We start from the raw sequence: 21,605 nt of genomic DNA, 5'->3' as shown, positions 1-21,605 counted from the left end.
TCAGGTCTTTTATTGTTTTAAGTCTGATGATTTTGGCATACAGCTCATGAAAACCCAAAATTCCTATCGCAAAAAATTTGCATATTTCATCCGACCAATAAAGGAAAAGTGTTTTTAATACCAAAACAGTCAACCATCAAATAATTATGTTCAGTTATGCACTCAATACTTGGTCGGGAAGCCTTTTGCAGAAATGACTGCTTCAATGCGGCGTGGCATGGAGGCAATCAGCCTGTGGCACTGCTGAGGTGTTATGGAGGCCCAGGATGCTTCGATAGCGGCCTTAAGCTCATCCAGAGTGTTGGGTCTTGCGTCTCTCAACTTTCTCTTCACAATATCCCACAGATTCTCTATGGGGTTCAGGTCAGGAGAGTTGGCAGGCCAATTGAGCACAGTAATACCATGGTCAGTAAACCATTTACCAGTGGTTTTGGCACTGTGAGCAGGTGCCAGGTCGTGCTGAAAAACGAAATCTTCATCTCCATAAAGCTTTTCAGCAGATGGAAGCATGAAATGCTCCAAAATCTCCTGATAGCCAGCTGCATTGACCCTGCCCTTGATAAAACACAGTGGACCAACACCAGCAGCTGATATGGCACCACAGACCCTCACTGACTGTGGGTACTTGACACTGGACTTCAGGCATTTTGGCATTTCCTTCTCCCCAGTCTTCCTCCAGACTCTGGCACCTTTATTTCCGAATGACATGCAAAATGAGCTTTCATCCGAAAAAAAGTACTTTGGACCACTGAGCAACAGTCCAGTGCTGCTTCTCTGTAGCCCAAAGTGTCTTGACCTGGGGAATGCGGCACCTGTAGCCCATTTCCTGCACATGCCTGTGCACGGTGGCTCTGGATGTTTCTACTCCAGACTCAGTCCACTGCATCCGCAGGTCCCCCAAGGTCTGGAATCGGTCCTTCTCCACAATCTTCCTCCGGGTCGAGTCACCTCTTCACTTTGTGCAGCGTTTTTTGCCACACTTTTTCCTCCCCACAGACTTCCCACTGAGGTGCCTTGATACAGCACTCTGGGAACAGCCTATTTGTTCAGAAATTTCTTTCTGTGTCTTACCCTCTCGCTTGAGGGTGTCAATGATGGCCCCTTCTGGACAGCAGTCAGGTCGGCAGTCTTACCCATGATTGCGGTTTTGAGTAATGAACCAGGCTTGAACCAGGAGAGTTTTTAAAATCCTCAGGAATCTTTTGCAGATGTTTAGAGTTAATTAGTTGATTCAGATGATTAGGTTAAAAGCTTGTTTAGAGAACCTTTTCATGATATGCTAATTTTTTGAGACAGGAATTTTGGGTTTTCATGAGCTGTATGCCAAAATCATCAGAATAAAAAAATTAAAAGACCTGAAATATTTCAGTTGGTGTGCAATGAATCTAAAATATATGAAAGTTTAATTTTTATCATTACATTATGGAAAATAATGAACTTTATCATAATATGCAATTTTTTTAGAAGGATATATATATATATATATATATATATATATATATATATATATATATATATATATATATATATATATATATATATATATATATATATATATATAGATATAGATATAGATAGATAGATATCTTTGTTTTTGTGTTTATTTTATTAATATTGAGTAGGCTATTAATTTATGTCAAACAAAACGGTGCCATGTTATTTTATCTGCCAAGATAACTTCCAAAGTGCATGGGTTGTCTCCGCGCTGTCCTGTGTGTCCTTCAGCTTTCACACAGAGATTTTGAGAGCTGGCCATCCAAACAAAACTAATTGACAGTGTACGGAAGAAGATGCAAGGTATATTCATAATTATGAAATAAACACTATACATACGTATAGGCATACGTCTATTTTAAATTTACAAGGAACCCATAGCCTAGTTATAACAGTGATTCAGCCCAAAAATAATGTGGGTGAGGAGTGTTTGTGCCTGCGGGCGTATGTGTGCGTATGCAAATAGTTTCCATCCTATGATTTTTTAAAAATTATTATTAATAGCCTACAGCCAATTTTACAATTCAATGTCGCTATCTGCCAGATCACACCTGCATATACACACAGAAAAATAGGGTGTCAAAATTGTACCTTTAGGGGTACAACAGCTTGTCGCTGGGGCAGTACCCTTAAAAGGACAACTTTGTACCATTTTTACCACAAAAAGGTTCATAGTGGTACCTTAAGGTACGCATTTGTACTCAAAGGTACTAACATGCACCTTTTAAGAGTAAAAAGGTACAAAGATGTCATTTTAAGGGTACTGCCCCAGCGACAAGCTGTTGTACCCCTAAAGGTACAATTTTGAGACCCTATTTTTATGGCCTAAGTCATACCTGGTCATGTTGAGAGAGACGTGCGCATTACATAGTTGATAAAACTGCATTTTATTTGTAGCCTACATTCAGAATTATATAAAATGTCGGTAAATAAAATACAACAACAAACAAAGGCTATGCGCAAATACTTGCCCATCAGTCAATAGACCAATTAAATCCGGACCAATCCGGACCAATTAAAATATTTGGTTGTCTGGGTTTTATTTTGATAATAATGTGAACGTGTGAGGCGCTGGCGCCAGCTTGGATTTTTTCCTCAGCAGGGGAAATAACTTAGCCTAAAGCCCTATTTGCATGGGATTAGTATTATCTGGGACCTCTAGTGATTTGTAGTAATTACAGAGGTTCTGTGATCTTAATTCCATGCGAATCGGCCATGTCTGTAATTTGTAACGTAAAAATGCCCCCGCAAATTACCTACCAGGCTTGTGCAAAATTCAGAATTTCAGAATTATCCTCCTTTTAATTCATAAATTGAAATTTGAATGGAATTGACTCCACCCGCACAGGAAGTTTAATTTGAATTGGATTTGGAATGACAGGAAATAGAATTAAATTCATGACAATTCAAAGAAATTCCACAGTCATACAACAGAAATAATGATGAGTCTCACAAACATTCAGTGTTAGGAAGGTAACTTTGTAAATGAAATTGCGTACTGTTATAAGTTATCCATTATAAATGTGGTTTGGATTACTTTATCAATTCAAAGCAATTTCCTTTTAATATGATTAGTAACTAAGTTTAATTACACATTTTATCTCAGTAATACAACAGTTACATTATTTTTGTAATTTAATAACACAATTGTATTACATATGTATCTACACTGTAAAAATATTACACAGTATCTACTTAAAAAATGATGGTAACAATATTACACATTATATTTAAGTAGTTGTTATGATGAATTAAATATTAGTAGAATGTCCTTTTTTTAATTAAGTTGACTTTGAAAATATATATATATATATAAATTAGAGCAAATAGAAATGACCTGTTTATATTTGACTTTCAGTTATGTTATTCAGTAAATAGTCTGTTTGATGCTGGCACAAGTAGAAACAATCTTGTTATTGCACTAGCATTAGCAAAACTATTGCTCTTATTATTATTAGTTATTTTCTCTGAGAGAAGACGAAACAGAGCATAGGAAGATGGAGGCAGATGATTCGCTGTGGCGACCCCTGAAGGGAACAGCCGAAAGAAAAACAAGATTAGCAAAGTTATTGCTTATTGAACAAAGCAACATTCGTCATAATAATAACTCCTTGCAGTAATTCACATCACAACCTAAACTATAAGCTCTACTCTAACGATCAAAACTTCAACATAACAGAAATTCTTTCAAATGTCAAACATAAATTATAGTTTATAATTATAGTTTAAGCAGATGTTTCCCTTCATTCATAAACACATTAAACAACACTTAATTTCAATATTAATCTAAATTAAGCAAAGCTTGCTGGGAACTAACAATGGTGCCTCTTAATAAAACTGTACAATTTAGCTAATTCTAAAAATAAACAAGTAACCTTATTTTCCTTAATTTTATCAGCTTAATCAGTTTCTCAATTCAAGCCTCAAAATTGCTTACATTTCCTTAAAAAATAGGAAATTTCTTGGTTTATTTCTACAACACTGAACCACAATGTTCTTATAAATAATATAAGAATAAGAATAAGAAAAAAATGTGTGAAAATTACAAGACCCATGATTAATTTTTTACAGTGTCACTCCTCAACCGTTCATACATTTTGATCTAAAATATGGATAATGATCAACTGAAATAAATTACCCCCTCAATGTTGTTTAATTAGTTTTGTTCCAATGTTATTTTCATTTCAAAGTAATAAAATAACACAAAGTTGTTGTAAATGCAGCTATCACTAATTCCAATGTAAAACTCACTGAGCAACACTGATGCATCTAATTCTCAATAGCTCCTCAAACGTTTTTTTTTTTTTTTTTTTTTTTCATTTAATCTGCACTGTTCTGGTGTGAAGATCAGGTGCAGAAGAAGCTGCTATGGCCAGATGCATGTATATGAATTTTTTTTAGAATTTTTCTTGAATTTAAATTCTACTTCCTTTAATTCAAATTCGAATTGTAATTCTATATCCTGTTTTTGACATAAATTCAAATTCAATTCAAATTCAAGAATTGAACTAGAATTTGGAAGTCTTTAAATTCTGAATTGTACACAAGCCTGTTACCCCATTCCCCGAACACCTAGGGACTGTAATAATAGTCCCGTGCAAATCAGCATCTCTGCGTCTCAATGTGACAAGTGCCTAAAACCATAACAAAAAGGGGACAAGGGTGTGTAATAGGAGTGATTGATGAATCATGTGATATGTATTGTTTGAGACAGAGAGCAAAACATGGAGATAGAAGGAAGATTCCCTCCAAATCTTCTTTTGACCTTCAGAAGTGGATGCATTTATCTCAGATGTAGATTGAAGCATTTCACATTCGAAGTGAATGTGTGAGCGGCAGCATGATAAGACATTGACATCAGAGAGACAGCAAGTGTCTTGACCACTGTGTTCTGTGTCATCTCTGATATTTTATTATTACAGGGCAAGCCAATGTCTGAAGTGACTGCCTGCCACTTAATAAGAGAAGCCTTTTTTGTCCTTTAATTCATTCTTCTCTAGCACCATTATATGCCAGTAAAGTTCAGGAGTCACATGCTGATGAATGTCAACTGCTGTGGCATATCTCTCTCTCTCTCTCTCTCTCTCTCTCTCTCTCTCTCTCTCTCTCTCTCTCTCTCTCTCTCTCTCTCTCTCTCTCTCTCTCTCTCTCTCTCTCTCTCTCTCTCTCTCTCTCTCTCTTAGTACGCGTTTATGGATGCGTCATGTTCTCACTGCGGGAACATGACCATCTCAGTGCTGCGATCAAGACTCAGTGATCTTTATTCTGGAGCGAGGTTCCCCTCTACCACACCCCGATCTACTGTCTCCTCGCGAGGCAATACTTTGGCTGGTGGTCAGGGTGATCTGAGGGTGTCGGTTTCGATTGTCTGAGTCTGATCCGGAGCTGATAGCCATGCTAATTCGAACGGCCTCAAGCTCGAGTGGAATCCTCTGTCAGGTCCCGAGCGCTCGAAGCTGGATGATTGGTATCTGGGGTGCCCGCCGGCCATCAGTGCCTTTTTTCCCGGAGGTGCATAAAGAGGTGTCGAAGTCGTGGAAGACCCCGTTGTCTTTCCGCGATCATTCGGTGGCCGCTTCCACCTTCACGGTGCTCGATAGCGGCGCGGTTAGAGGGTACACTGTGGCCCGTGGAGGCTTCTGATGTGATGCAACTGCGTCCTCAGAGCACCCCGCATGGTGCGGCGACTCAAAGTACCTATCTGAGGCCTGTAGGTTCTCATCCTCACTAGTGGGCAGGGCCCATAGTGCCGTGGGCCGGGTCGTGTCACCCCTGCATGCTTTGGCCATCCTTCAGGTTTATCAGGCCAGGATGCTCAGAGACATGCACGAGCGCAGTGCTGACCCTGCTTTTGCGCATGAGCTGCACGCAGCCGCTGACCTCGTCCTACGGGCGACGAAAGTGACCGCGCAGGATCTTTTGTCTAAAAAAGAAAAAGAAAAAAACCCAACCCACTGCTAGCCCCCCAAAAAGGAGCTGGCGGCACTTTATTGTTGGTTAAAGAAAGGACTGAATTATTCACCTCCGAGCCCCAAGAGGGCACGACTGGCAGTGTGTGCTGCCTCAGTGCCTCACCACTCTCAGTCCCCTCTGTTGCCAGCCCCCTCCCAGTCAAGACCCCCGTGGTATGCACTGGCATGGCGAGGAATTCGACCCCGCCCACAATCCGGGCCGCTTACATGCCTTCCGGGTCTGAGCCGGTTGTTCCGCTTCGCTGCCCCACACCGGGTATGCCTGTGGCTCACATGATCCCCTTGATTCCAGTTTCCAACTGGCTCGCCCGCACCATCAGGCTCGGCTATGCGATTCAGTTCGCACAATCTCCTCCCTGCTATACGATGGTGGGTGACACCCTGTCCTATGTACGGAGATCAACACCCTACTGGTGAAGGGTGCCATCGAGATCGTCCCTCCGGCCGAGATGAAGTCTGGCTTCTACAGCCCTTACTTCATTGTACCCAAGAAAGGTGGTGGGTTATGACCAATCCTGGACCTGTGCATCTTGAACCGAACCCTACGCAGGCTTCCCTTCAAGATGTTGACAGCCAAATACATTTTCAAATGCGTTCGTCCACGCCATTGGTTTGCAGTGATCGACCTGAAGGAAGTGTACTTTCATGTCTCCATACTTCTTTGACACAGACCGTTTTGGGGTTCGCATCCTGAACTATCTCGACAACTGGCTGATCCTCAGCCACTCGCGACAGCAGGTTTGCAAACACAGGTACTTGGTTCTCCACCATCTTGCCCGTCTGGGCCTTCGGGTTAACTGGGAAAAGAGCAAGATTTCTTTTCTCAGTATGGAGATCGACTCGGTCGCCATGTCCGCGCAGCTTACGAGCGAGTGTGCTCAGTCTCTGCTGACCTGCCTTCGCCAGATTGAACGCAGGAATGTGGTCCCACTGAAATTATTTCAGAGGCTCCTGGGGCATATGGCATCCGCAGCCGCAGTAACGCAGCTCAGGTTGCTTCATATGAGACCACTTCAGCACTGGCTTCACGACCGAGTCCCGAGGTGGGCATGGCAACGCGGCACATTCTGGGTCAAAGTGACCTCGGTCTGCTGCCAAACCTTTACCCCGTGGAGGAACCTCCAGTTTCTACGGGTGGAAATTCCCTTAGAACGAGTTTCCAGGTCTGTTGTGGTATCAACGGATTATTGTCAGACAACACAGCGACAGTAGTGTACATCAACCGCCAAGGTGGTCTACGCTCCCGCCAGATGTCACAACTCGCCCGCCACCTCTTGTTATGGAGTCAGAAGACATTTATGTCATTTATGTCTCCAGGGAACTGAACCGTGCGGCCGACTAGCTGTCGCGGTTTCAGGCTCTCCCGGGGGAATGGAGACTCCATCTCCAAGTGGTTCAGCTGATATGGGACCAGTTTGGTGACGCACAAATAGATCTGTTTGCCTCCCACGACTCCTCCCATTGCCGCTGGTACTATTCCCTGACCGAGGGGCCCCTCAGCAGGTAACATAAAGGCGTGACTGCTATGCAACGCTGTTTATTGCCCACGCAGTTTGGCGGAGTTGTATTAGGCAAATTCCGTAGACCCATGACATTTTCATGTCATTGGATCATTTTGATTGAGAATGAAGGCAGCTGGATTTCAAAGTGAAACCCCCATTTCATCTGTACTGATGTAACGTCTCCGTTCCCTTCCATCAGGAAACAAGGGGTTACATACGTAACCGAGACGATTTTTTGTGATTTTTTATTGAGCGTTTCCTTTTGTTGGGCAGTTTGACTCTTAGTGTATTGTGCTAGTTTGTAACAGTGTTTAACAAAACATTATTTGTTGCAAAGCTTTAATCAATGATCAGGTGATCTAGATAACAGCCATATAAAGGGGAGTAGTTTACTTTATTCATGATCAAAGTTATTATTTGTGAATGGTATATTATATTTACCAGCAAAAGTTTTATGCAGCAGATCAGTAATTTCTGAATTTAGATTTTTAAATATATTGTGGGAATATTTTTTTAATTATTATTTTATTTATTTTTGCTACACTGATACTTGCAATACATCAAAAATCAGCATATGAATCTCAACAATGGTGACATGTTTCATGCCACAATGGGAGTACTGGGAGCCATCATTTTAATACTATGTTGGCTCCCAGCATGCATTGCGGCATGAAGCATGTCACCATTGTTGAGATTCACATGCTGATTCTTGATATCTGTGTGTGGCAAAATCTTTTTTTTTTGTTTTTTTTTTCCCCTCCTGTAATGTGTTTCAAATTCAGAAGGTCTGATCTACTGCAACAAAGTTTTGCTGATAGAATATTGGTCAGAAATAATATAATTAATTTATTAGAGTTTATGGGACTGAAAACTTGATCATCTTGGTTTCTTTCATAGCAAAAAAAAAAAAATGCTTTTTGGCTAATCACTCACTGTAAAAAAAAAAAAATGCAGGTCTTCAATTGATAATTTTCAAGTGACTGATCACATCTAATTTTTTTCAATTGGCTGAATTGAATTACTGTGAATTAAATTGCATCAATTCACAACATTTCAATTCAGCCAAATGAAAAATGTATCAATTCACAGATTTTCAATTCGGCCAACTGAAAAATTTAGATGTGATCAGCCACTAAATTTTCAATTGGAGATATTTTTTTTATTTTCAGTACCGTTACTAAGGCCACAAACTCACACAATGAGGCTAACTGCCCAACCAAAGAAAACACTCATCACCAAAATGATGATGAGAAATGAATTTCAATTTAAAATTCAACATTTAAGCCTGTTAATTCTTAAAGGGATACTTCACTGCTTTTTCATATTAAACTATGTTATTCCCCTAACTAAAACGAGTTGACACATACCTCTCTCATCTGAGTGCGTGCTCTCTGACTCTCAATCTCTCTGACGCACGGTGACGATCTGATAGCATTTAGCTTAGCCAAGTTCATTCACTATGGTACCAAACAGAGATCAAGTTAGAAGCGACCAAACACCTCCACGTTTTCCCTATTAAAATACAGTTACACGAACAGTTGAACGATCAAGTATGATGACATAATCCACTTAGAAAAGATATATATATATATATCAAATCATAATACTTTACATTAAAAATCAAGCAGTTTTGTACATTTACTCAAGTAAACTTTTGTCTGTTCCTTTAAGTTACTTGGTGTGTAAACTTTCTCCAGCTCCACTCTTAATAAATACAGATTTTTTTACAGAGTGTGCAAATGCATCAATCAATGTATTCAGCAACATTTTTGTCCTTTATATTAATTTTGCAAAGGTTTGTTTTGTGTTGTTTTATTATCACTGTTGTGTGTTATGTCAAACTTCTCTATATAACTATATTATATTTTATGCATATGTCATTGCTTAATTATAACAAATGCAAAATTAATGACAAAAGAAATTGGCTTCACTTTGTACACAGAAGCATTGTAATATTAAATGTGTTTGCAGTTAGGCTCCCTAACTAGAAATTGTGATTCCATTATAATGCATTAAAAATACTTTTTTAGCTTACATTACATACAGGCTTTGTAGGAAGTGTTACTCAAAATTTGATGATTCTTTTTCATGATGTCTCAAGGTCAGGTCCACAAGAACAGAGAAAACTCTCAGTAATAGGAGCAAATGTAACAGAATCTTATTTGTAGAAACAGAACTGTATTGCAATCAGTCAGTCAGTCAGTCTGTAGCTCAGCTGTTTCGTCAGAGCTTTTCTTCACCATGGGGAAGTCGTGTGGAGGTTTGGGTCATGCGGGTAATGAGCGCTTCTGTCCCTTTGGCGCTTCAGACTGCTGCCATTCATTTCCCTGGCGCCCACCTACATGTGCACGCATGTTCTCACTGATGCTGTTGGACAGCACTATCTTACCTCCTGGCATCACGCCATGTATCAGCCTACAGTCTCAGCTTCAGCAGCCATTACCTCAGCCGTCGCTAACTGACATGAATGGATAAATGAAGTACAGACAGAACATAGAAGAAAGAGTTCATGCAGCACTACCACACTGATCACATTTCAACACTGAGCCACTGATGTTCAAACGTGTAGTTGGATTGTGTTGAGCACAGCAGTGGCAGTCCCGGTTTCATGGGTAAAATTAACCAAGTTAAACTGTGCTAGTATAAAACTATTTACAAACAATACAAATTTCAGCAGTGTATAGTAGCCCATTTCCACATAAATCTTATGGCTCATTTCACTGAGCGGTGTGGTACAGCTCAGTACAGTAGAGTTTAATTCGGGACCACAAACCCAAAAAGGCTTACGTTTCATTTCAAGCAAAGAAAAAAAAAACATACAGCAGATCTTGTTCTTGTTTCTCACCATGTGGCTGTTTAAAGATGACACAATTTGTTTGAGCTAAGGCTGCAGACTGCAGGCTGCAAGGAAAAACAGCCAAAAAGCATGCGCAAGTGCCAATTCTCTGTCAACCAATCAACGTTTGGCTGGGAGTCTAGCTACACCCTTTAGTAGACTGTGCATGTGAAACTATTATAAAACCAGCCTTCATTTGCCTATATATATATATATATATATATATATATATATATATATATATATATATATATATATATATAGCGCATGATGTGCCAATCACCATGTAGAAAATAGTAAATGTGTAAACAAATGTCCAATTTCAGCCTCTATTTAGGGGGCAGGGTTTATATCATAGAGAGCATTATCAGGAACTCAGAGAAATAGGAGGACTCAATTGCTGTGACAATCATGAGAGAAAAGTTTATTAGAGAACTTGAAGAACATAAGCAGTCTCAGTGTGACAGTAAAAATCTGTATTCTCTCTGACGGTGGTTCCCATGCGCACAGCACAAACATCAGCGAGCATGCAGGAAGAGGGGAACACCAACAGGCAGAGAACTGCAGGTAGCAGCACCAAAAGACGATTCCTGGGCTCAGCAAGTGACACGATCTTGCTACTAACTCCTCGTCTTAAGGTTCCTGAACACAAAAGTCAGCAGGTAATAACAGAACGCATACATAGGACTACAGACCATGCAACATTCACATGGCATGGCATAGCATATAGTCAACTGACAACAAGAGGTAGACACAGCTGGGCATATAAAGGGTAGAGGAGTGACAGGTGTGGGAGATTAGCTCGTGATCAGCTGATTATCCAATCACAAGCTGCAGAGAAATGACAGGACAGGACAAACAACAGGAAGAGCCAATGTCACACCCTGAACCTGTGACAAGCATTTGATTAGACAGAAAACGTGGAAAAGTTGATTTGCCGCATAATGACTTTTTCATAAAATTGACTTTTTATGTTATTATTTAGACTTTTTTATTTAATAATTATGATGTACTAAACCATGTTGTTTATGCGGCGGAAATTGGTTTCCATACAGCACATAAGAAAATTATTTGTGAATAATTTGTTTCAACAAAATCTAATAGAAAGTCTAAAAAAAAATAGCATGCAAGTCCAAAGTTTCATCACAGACAGTGATCATGAAAGCATACATATTATAGTATAAATGCTAATGCTGAAACATTTGTTATGGTTATAGGCCAATGTGTAAACCAAATGTTTCGAAAAGGACAACACTGTACATTCTATCCCCCTACACTGCCCCCCTAAACCTACCCATCAAAGGAAACATTCTGCTTTTTTACTATCTCAAAAAACTCATCCTGTAAGCCTTTTGAAAAATGGGGATCACTGACTGGTCCCCACAATGTAATATAAACAAGGACACACACACACACACACACACACACACACACACACACACACACACACACACACACACACACACACACACACACACACACACACACACACACACACACACACACACACACACACACACACACACACACACACACACACACACACACGTTTCTTTTTGTGAAATGTGGGGACATTCCATAGGCGTAATGGTTTTTATACTATACAAACCGTATTTTCTATCCCCTTACACTGCCCCTATCATCAAAAGTAAACATTCTGCATTTTTACTTTCTAAAAAAATCCTGTATGATTTATAAGCATTTTGAAAAGTGGGGACATGGCCAATGTCCACATATTTCACCCTCTCCTTGTAATACCTACTATGTCATACCCATTATACACATTTGTGTCCTCATATTTCACAAAAACATGCCCACACACACACACACACACACAGCTGCAAGCACTCATACATGTATTATGCTAATAAGCTCAGGCTACTGAGGATGGTAATACATTTGCATTATGTTGATGCCCAGATCCAAACTAAATGGCATCCAAACCATGAATCTAGCTTGATCCAATTTGAATTAGCTGTAATTTCTAGGGGTTTAATTTAGACCTTCAGTATGGTTTTTAATCATCAAAAAAACATGCAAAGACTAAATATAGTTTGTGGAAGCACAAAATTGCTGGACAGACAAACAGAAACACTGTATAGTTTAGCTTTAAAAACAAGTGAAATGATTGCAGCCAAAGCCATTTCACAACAATTTCAGCAAGATGACACTTGATTGCCGAAACATCATGGCTACTTTAGAAGCTTATTTTTACAATAAAGTTATTTATTGTATTTATTTTTTTCAATGTGTTAAACACTGTAGTCCAGCTGCTAAATATGCTGCAACAAACTGACTTTGAATGCCATTAACAAGATTACGTGACTTAAATGAAATCTGACTTGATTAAATTGTTATTTTGAGTGACTGGAAATTGATCGTTCAGCAAGTGCAGTGTGCGTTCATCAGCCGGCTCTGAACAAGTAATTACTGCACTTAACTGAACAAATTACATTAATTCATTATCCACTATTTTTGACTATCCTGATTCCAGCTATAAATGAAAAAACACAGCATATGGTGCACATTCAATGCAAGCCAGCATATGGTGAAGTAAAAAGTTTTACTTTCACACAAATTTCACACACAATGCCTGTCCATCTGTTGGATTTTAGTAACACAGTAGTACTATGTTTATAAAATTATATAGGAGAGAGAGATCATCCTGGAACTTCAAACAAACAATTTCATGAGAGACAAAAGTACTTAAAGATGTCATGAACTGGCTTTTATATAAAATATATATACTGTTGTCTGAGGTCAACTAATGATGTTTGTGTGGTTGTTACATTTAAAAACATTATAACCAATAAGTAATAGGCTCTTTTCTATACTGGTTTTGAGGCTCTCTCCAAAACGCTGGGTTTTGGTGGGTGTGCTGTACTGGAGACTTAGAAGTAAATGCCCATGGCTATGATTGCATAAGATTAGCATATTTAATTAGCTCAAAGCTCCCCTCTCAGTTCACATGAGGGAGAGGAGAGATTGAGGGAGAAGTGTCAACCGGAATGATTTTCTTGATCACAGGGCTCGTAAACGTCTTTATCAAACAAACACAATGATTTATCTCTCATCCACCCGCGATTGATTAGACTATTATTTTTATATTACACATAGCTTGCAAGATCGGTCGATATAAGTGCGAACCACGCACACACACACACACACGTGCGCCCACCCGCGCCGCCCTTCAAATGTCAAGTCGAGACTCGAGAGACAGATCAAGAACAGAATATTATGAGATTAATCGGCCTGCCGGGCTTTGCGAGCCCTGTCCCATACATGTCTGAGTCCAGCGTGCTAAAGGTATGTTATGTTAGACACGTACACATAAGCAAAATGATCTATAACAATGCAATACTATCACATAAAAAAAACATGTTTTACTCACATAAGTGTGTTGCACCATTCCTGTCGGACCCAAATCCAGCATCGACCGGAGATTTGTTTACAAACGATTCCGCTGTAAAATGAAGTGAACATGCTTCACCACGTGAGCTGGAACTTCATTAAAAATAAAGTTCAACCACACATTCCTTATTAGGATCCGAAGGAACCACAACCAGGAATAGCGCAATATCTTGCTATCTTCCTCTGCATGTTTATTGTTGTTGGCTAGCTAGCACAAGCCCTCCATGAGTCGGTGGGCAAGGCTACTGGATTAGACGCGAAAAAAACATTACAATTGTATGGTGACAATGGCCCTCCAGGAGTAGAGTTTGACACGTGCCATACATTAACACCTTCAAGAGAGCAGCATGAGCATCTTAAATAGGTGTCATTTGAAATGTAATTTGAAAAGTAGTCCAACCCACATTACTTAGATTATCCATATGTTAAACCATGGCTCGCATCTTCTGCTGTAAAATCAGAATTAAAGAACAATCTCAACTGTTAAATAACAGATATAAGATTCAAATAATATCAGATTTATCTTATTTTAAATAAAAAATTAAATTAAATAAAAAGATGAAAAATAAACTTCAGTAAGAAATGTACTGTTGCTATGGTAAAATACATGTGCAGTGATATCTTCCAAAGAGTTTTATTTAATTTTTGCACTATTTTTTCCCAATACAGTGTTGATATGGCAACTAGTAAATACACAAAATTTCATCATCCTGGTATGTATGGAAAATGTTAAACCATTTTATAACTAAACCCGCGTTAGGTTGTGCCCTGCGCTCCCCTATGTTAGAATGAATTCTTCTCTAGTGATATTAGGAACTCAATAGGTTCTTGAACTAATCATTCTTTTGAGCCGGTTCTCAGCAAGTAACCGGTCGAGCCGGTTCGCAATCAAACTGAATCGAACTTAAGTTCCGTGTTGATGATGCAAGAAGCAAAAGCCGAAGTAGCACGTCTGACTGAAAAAGAACCGATTGAGGCGGTTCAAAATTTTTGCATTGGATTACCGAGGCGAGGCTGATTGAGTTGACGGCACAAGTCTGAGGCACGTAGACTACTGGAAATATGCTTATTATGATGACTACTGTTATTAAATAACATTTTATTGAAATGTTAAATATATTTTATATATAAAATTTAAATATATAAATTTACTGTAATTTATTATGCATGCAGATTATTGTAAAGAAAAATGTATACGTTTATAAGACTGGTTTATTCTTTCTATACACTAGCTACTTTAGACACGTAACATATCCGCGTTTGTTGATCAGTGCTTGCAATGTATACTGTAGTTGCGCAATGTTCTGTTGAATCCGACGCGAAGGATAAATTAATTAACTGAAAACAACACAAACACCATTAAGTGAATGAAAGGCAACAATCAGAAAATGCACTCACACAAATAACTACTTGATTGGTTCAATATGCGTTTATACAGGTTATTACTTTATTTGAATGGTCCCTTTATATAACATGACACAGAGAAAAAAAACGAACGTGCTTTTTATTAAAAAGCATAAAAGAAATGCATTGTGACTTCATTGCATGATGAGGTCAGAAACCTATAAATCGGCTTTTTGAACCAGGTCATTGAGCCGAACTGTCCGAGAAGAACCGGTTCGTGGAAATGAATTGGACTTTGCACCACTAATATCGTCCTAATGCACAGCGAGGAGGAAAGTTTGAGTGGACAAAGACTTTCCAAGGATCACAGATGGAGAATTGCAGAGATTAGTTGAATCTTGGGGTCAAAAAAAAAAACTACTGACCCCTATATGCCCACCTGTTGTTTGTGTAACATGCTGCAATGAGACTTAAAAGGTTGTGTATCCAAACACAGCTTTATTAGGATAATCCACTTTTGTATAAAGGCAAAAGGTAAAACACAGACATGTCCAAAAGGGTCATCCATGCAATAGGCAAGTTATCCAAAACCAAGACACAAGAAACCAGGGAAAATGCTCAAAAATGCAGTAAAACAATAAACAAGACTTTGCAATGAATGAATGAAATAACTAGCCTTATATGCTAAACTAGATAATGAGACACAGGTGGATGTAATCAGCGATGATGAGTCCGGGCAGTGAGTTATGGGAAATGTAGTCCTTGATGGAGTGACAGTCTGGGGTGAAGTGCCCTATAATCACAGGAACAGTGCCCTATAAGTGCCCTATAATCACAGGCACTCTCACCGGTGATTTGTGACAGTTTGGGAGGGTTTCGAGAAAAATCCTTTTTGCTCATCCAGAAACAGACTCCCGTATATTCAGTTGTCAGACACGACTGGAATTCAAAAGTGAGGTTCTGTGGTCAGATTAAAAGTAAAAGAGAGCTTTTTGACAGAAAAGAAGATTTGTTGGTTCAAACAGGGATAAAAAATTTACCTCATGCCCACGGTTAAATATACTGCTAGATCTTTAATGTTGTGGGCCTATTTTTATTTAAATTTTTATTTTTTTTGCTGCAGGTCCTATATATCTTGTTCAAATACATGGTATCATGCAAATACCAACAGATAGCAAATACCAATAGAAAAAAAAAAATCTAAACCTGACCACTTCTGTTAAAAATCTTATAACGGGCTGTGGTTGGATCTTTCATAAGGACAATGATCCAAAACAAACATCAAAGTCAAATGTGTCACTGAAAACACAAAAAACGTTTCGGCAATGGTCGTCCTAGTCCCCTGACCTAAACCCTATAGAAAATGAGTGAGGTGAACCGAAAAGAAGAACCACCAACATTGAGCTCGGAATCTGAAGGATCTGGAGGGATTTGGTATGCATGAATGGTCTCTGATCTCCAAACTCATCAGGTCTTATAGAAGGAGAATAATTATAGCCAACGTGTTTAGGAGAAAAGCATTTTATAATGGTTACCCCCCCCCCTCTTTAATTATTTTACTTAAATGAAAGGTTAGATTTCTGCACATTTTTAAATAAAAGATCAAAATTATAAACATTGCAGATTTATTTTTACAGCCATCTTTGATTTCAAGGTTACGTCTTGTACAGTAACTGTTACAGAAAAGTAAAGCAAAACAAAGACACTGTCATCAGTTTACTGAGACAGAAACACTGCCTCTTTGCCTGATTTCTTCCTCGAAGTCATACAAAAATTAATATTATTTTTAATGAGACAGCAGTCTTTAGCTCTCAACAGTTAAACAAGAACTTCTAAAACTTAAGCACATCAAACAAACATGTCATGTGTCACCCACTTGGGTTGAGCGCTCAGAATTTGGGATTCCATGCATAGGGACAAACAAATAGGCAAATGTTCTTGCAGAGAAACAGCTTTGTTTGAGGATCTTCAACCCAGCAGCACATAACACTTGTTTCTAAGGTTTGACTGGAGATAAACACACACAAAAAAAGCTGGGGAGTACAAGCTGAGGATCTGGGCTATAATGGGGGATGATGGAGTTTGTCGTGTGTTGAGGGACTGACCTCCTCCCACCCCTGTGGCCATGATGCCAGCCGATCGAAAAGCCTTGCACATAAATGGGATTAATGCAGAACCCCATCGGCAATCATTACACATTCTCTTTAAAGCATGCACCACAACTCCAAATAAGCATTTGGCCTGCCGTTTGTAAATGATTCAAAGCTGAAAATTGAAAGTAAAATCGCAAAGGGAGTGGATTTAGGGAGGAGAAGGAGGACTTTCTTGACAGAAATAAATAAACTGGGGGAAAACAGTTTCATAAAAGCGCTGTCTCAAAGCAGATGGGAAGAAATGTAATGGGTTTAATGTCTCTCTCTGTGTGTGTGTGTGGGCATGTTTTTGTGACATATGAGGACACAAATGTGTATAATGACATGGGTATGACATAGGTATTACAAGGAGAGGGTGAAATATGAGGACATTGGCCATGTCCCCACTTTTCAAAATGCTTATAAATCATACAGGTTTTTTTAGAAAGTAAAAATGCAGAATGTTTCCTGTGATTGGTAAGTTTAGGGGTAGAGGCAGTGTAAGGGGATAGAAAATAAGGTTTCTACAGTATAAAAAACATTACGCCTATGGAGTGTGTGTGCGCGTGCGCGTGCGCGTGCGTGTGCGTGCGTGTGTGTGTGTGTGTGTGTGTGTGCGTGTGTGTGTGTGTGTGTGTGTTGGGGCGGTAACACCTCCAATAGTATTATATCCAGCCTTGTCAAGTTGTAATAACTGTGCAGTTAGCTAAAGCTTTTTAGACACTTACTATGCATTTATTTATTTTCACATCAAAACCTATATACAGATATACAATACTCATTCAAAATTGGAAATAAATTGTGGTGATTATAAAAGATTTTAAACAGAAACTTTATGAAGTAAAATGAATATGGTTTCAGATTGGGTGACTAATCAAATTCAACTCGACTGTGTCCAAAGAAAACACATTCTTAGAAAAGGTTAGAACCTTTAAGGGTTCTGTCAGGTGCTTCATATGTAGAACCTTATAGAGGTTCCCATAATATGATTTTTTTATGTATTTAGTTTTATTTATTTTTAAATTAATTAAACAGCTTGTATCTATACTTTATCATTTGGGGGAAAAAATAACAATAACCTGTTAAACGTGAATGCATTATGCAGTCATTTAAGACATTTCTTCCTAAAAATAACTATTTTGGCATACAGCATTCTTTAACTTGAAGATCCCAAGGATTCTACATAGCCCCATTCCATTTTTGTACATTTATTCTGTCACTGGTAGATTTACAGACAAACGGTGTAAAACATGTTTCAACTAAAATATTTTTTGTGCAGCAATACATGCTGTGAAATTCAACGTTAGTTGAGACATGCACGTCTCAAAAAAGAAAGTGAATATATGAGGGTGTTTCGTTACACAAACATGAACAGATGCTTTGCAAATAACACATCCTTCATTTCTGTCCAATTAAGAAGAGACAAATTACACCTTAATTAATATACTTTTCATATATTTCACATGCATTTCCTCAGGTAGACCAAAGATAGACTAGAGATAAATTTGGAGAATGTAATTGTTCTGCCTTTTAAAACCAATTATGACTATTTTCAACAAAGACGTAAAGGAGAGACTGTAAAAAACAAGAGTCTTCAGCAGTGGCCCATTTTACACCTTCATCCAGATAAAAAGCTAAAAAAACAAAAGCTGCTCGAGCCATGACAAGAGCCTCTACAGCAATAAGCTTTGATGAAATATAGTTCAAGGAGAGATGCAGTGTTTTCACTCACACCATGTCTTTGTCATTTATTAGTAATGGAACATAGGGAGCTTCATAAATAACCGGGCATTCTCTCCTTTCTTCAGCACTGAAGTATTACGCTCACACTGAGTAATAAATGTTATTACCCAGGTGTATGCTACGATAGACGTGTGCGGCGTGTGTGTGTGGAATGCTGTACTTTCATGGTTTCTTGGTTCAAGGCGAACCAGTGTTCCTTGAGCTGTGACGCCTTGAGCAGAAAGTAATCCTGCATATTACGACAAAGCCAAATAATATGCCTCCGGTAAATCTCTATCAGTAAGAAACAGGTGTTTGTAAATGAGAAAACTGTCAATCTATAGTTTTAAACAGAGGCGGTGCGGAGCCATCAGCGGTCCTCTAAGACACCAAGAAAAGAAAAAAAACTCAACTCTACAGAGGCTTATTTCACCTGCTCTGCAAAGATCATTTCAAAGCATCTTTAAGCCTTAATTGAGCAGGTCAAACCAAATAGACATTTTGCTTTAATTCTGTTTTTTTTAAACTATTTCCCATTAAATTTAGGACAGTTGATGGTGACCTAGCTCCTGAAAAGAAATGACCAAAAACAAACAAACAAACAAACAAACAAAAACTATCATTATGCAATAAAATAATAAAATACTATTTGTAGGCTTGATTTACTTATTTGTTTACAATTAAAATAAATTAAATAAAACATACAAAACTGGCCCCTTAGTTCCAGTGAAAGGAACTCAAGACATTTTGGACAATTTTCTGCTCACAACATTGTGGGAACAGTTTGGGAATGGCCCTTCCGGTTCCAACATGACTGCACACCAGTGCACAAAGCAAAGTCCATAAAAGTCCATCGTGGTGTTGCTCTATGCAAAAAGAAGCTGCACATTTTTTTTCCCAAATGTCTTCTTTTGTATACCAGAAATCATGCCAGCATATGTGTTTGAAACAACTTGAAGGTAAAAAAATGACAGAATTTATATTGATATGTGAGCTTACCCTTTAATGTGACTGTAGTCAAACAAATGCTGTTTGATTCAAAACAGAAACACTGTGGTCATCGTCTGCTGCTCTTTGCTTTAAAAATCAATAGATTCATTAATCACCAAAACACACATTAGCTTCACAAAAGCCCAGATAATCTATTCAGCAAAATCAAATAGCCTACAGCAGCCACTGCCATCACAACTGCCCATGGTCATCGCATCCTCACTCCTGCCATAATCTGTGAAGCGAGCTTATTTATAACCATATAACAATGTGCTATACGCACAGTATGCAAATCACATTGAAATAATTAAACCGTTTTAAGCACATGCAAATGGCTGGATGTGTGGGCTTCATTAGCGGAGGGGAGTGTGTAAGTAATGTGTCGAGCGGGAATAACTGCTGCCTGAGAGAGAACGAGAGAAAAGGGCGACGGGATGAGAGTGGGCATATGATACGCCTGAGAACAAAGACAGAGCTATAAAAGACAAAATGGCCCTGACATTACAGCATTCTGCCTTTTCCCCCCTTCAGATTGCCTGGCATTCATCTCTGCGCTAATTCTCCTGACTAGTCTTGTCACAAACAACCAAGATATATCCAGCTCTGGAGCCACTGTAAAGCAATTATATAAGCTTCTCCAACAGCGAGGCCCTTGATCGGAGCTCATTAAACACAACGATTCGCTGCTGCCTGCGTGCATGCAGTTCAGGCCACTGTCTAGTTAGAAAGACTTTTATAATTATGCAGACTGCTGCTATTCTCCCACTGGTGCCTGCACCAATGAAGGTTATGGCAATTAACAACCTCACACACTGCCTGGCTTACAAGAACTGCACAGGAGAAGGAGGGTGAACTGTTTCCTTTTTTTGACCGTTTCGACAAAACGCCAGGACTGATCTGGTTTTCCTCCCGATGTGAGAAAAGACACAATAACATATTTAAAAACTTCAAAATGAATTAGTGGGCCTGATTGTTTTACAGTCAGTCCGTATAAAGCTGTTTTATAAATACTTACTTACTTATAATTACACTTGTTTGTGGTTAGTCACTGTGGTCTTATGACACTGAACATGAATTGTAAACGGATAATAGATATCTCAAATGGTGTTGCCATGGCAAGAGATTAATGTCAAAAAAGAGAAACAGGAAACAAGAGTCTCATATCTTTTCAATAATAAATGATACCCCATTTAGTTATATAAAAGATAATAAAATCATAAGAAATAAACAGTATTCTGTTTTTATGATTCTATTTTAATTGTCTCTCCTAAAACCAAAATAAAACTGGCAAGTTAGCCTTTATTGCAAAATCAATCTTAAAACTGAACATTATTCCTTCCCATTATTCAGTAATCATTGATGCTTGTTTAGCTTTTGTGGTAATTATCTTTTCAGATTCCACTTTGTTGTCAGTGCAAAGCAAATGATTACACAATAATCTAACCAGAAGTGCAAACAGCAATGTGTGCATGTGTGAGAGTAAAAGTATTATATATATTTATGTTAGGGTGTATTCATGGTACAAATGGCAGACCAGTCATCACAAGTTACATCATATACTAGTTGTAAAGGAGGTAGAAATTGTCAATGATTGACACAGTGTGAAATATTATGAAGGGGGATTTGATTAAGTATTTAACAGAAAAACATTTCTGAATCTTTAACTTTTAATAAGAGCTGACATACAGAAGCTTATATCTAT

This window comes from Pseudorasbora parva, chromosome 7 (assembly GCF_024679245.1).
Source record: "Pseudorasbora parva isolate DD20220531a chromosome 7, ASM2467924v1, whole genome shotgun sequence".
Classification (NCBI taxonomy): domain Eukaryota; kingdom Metazoa; phylum Chordata; class Actinopteri; order Cypriniformes; family Gobionidae; genus Pseudorasbora; species Pseudorasbora parva.
Note: the sequence above shows the minus strand (reverse complement) of the source record.